Below are 1,223 nucleotides of genomic sequence, written 5' to 3'. Positions count from 1 at the left end.
CCTGCGACCAATCAGGAGTGGGACCGCGCCGGCGTTCCGCCCTAGCACGCTGCCCTGGGCTCGGAGAGTGGTCGGCTCACTCTGCGCATGGCCCCGCCCCCCTATTCAGTCCCCAGCCAGTCTCGCCGCTGCGAGGAGTGCTGCTAGCGCATGCATGGAGTAGCTTGCCGGGCATGTGGAAATGGAGAACCTGGAGGCCAGGGCAAATCATTCTGGAATCCCACTCGGAAACCTGCCCCGCTCTCCTCCCATTTTCTACCCCTTATCAGTACTCCCACCTGAAGCTGGGGATCAGTCAGGTGGTGACCGGTGGTTGCGATGCGGGTCACTGCCGCGTCGGGGTTAGGGCTTGGGCTGGGCTAGAGTCAGTGGTCATTTTGTGAGCAGGATTCGGGATGAAGGGTTAGTCTTGCCTTCCTACCCAAATTCAGTCCCCAGGAAAAGGAACTAAATTTATTTGCATTAATATATATTTAAGAATCATACTTGGAAATTGTTTAAAGGAGGAACAAAGCTATCAGCCAAAGGATAGTGAAATTCCAGGGTTTCTGAAAACCTGGCTTGGGAAGAGAGACATTCAAAAGTTGTGTGATTTTTTTTTTTTTAAACTTTGAAGAACCAGACTAAAGAGCTTTAATTACTGGATCAAATTCACTAGAGGAAGGACTCTGGGGATGTGTTCCGGGGTTCTATCTCTGCCCTCATATTTTAAGAATATAGAAGGCGTAAAAGAGATTTCATGGATAATGAATCTGGGTATGATGATAGATGAATATAGGGAGTATTCTTTGAGATTAGAAATTGTTAAAATATTAATGATAAGGATAGGTGTCTAAATGAATGAGTCTGTGGACTGGTGGATAGGAAGTAGACTGGTAGGTGATGGAAACGTCCACTCCATGGTTTCTATTTCTTTTGTGAAAAGCGTCTATGAGGAGGGAGGGAACAGGAACATGTACAGGACTTCGAAGAACCGGGACGATTTGAAGAGCTGATACAGAGAATGGAAGAGAAACCTGACTGGAAACAGTGAAAGGCTGAGATTTAAATTTACAAATGGCAATAAAATAATACTGAATGTCAACTGTAATTGAAAAATAAAATTAAAAAAAGAAAAAATAAATTTACAAACGGCAAACAGTACATTTGTACAGTTTTTCTCCAATGTATATCTTTATTTTAAAAGAAACTTACACTACCAGTTTTAAAATGTGAATGACTCC

Source organism: Desmodus rotundus, chromosome 3, assembly GCF_022682495.2.
Source record: "Desmodus rotundus isolate HL8 chromosome 3, HLdesRot8A.1, whole genome shotgun sequence".
NCBI lineage: Eukaryota > Metazoa > Chordata > Mammalia > Chiroptera > Phyllostomidae > Desmodus > Desmodus rotundus.
This window is presented reverse-complemented; position numbering follows the sequence as displayed.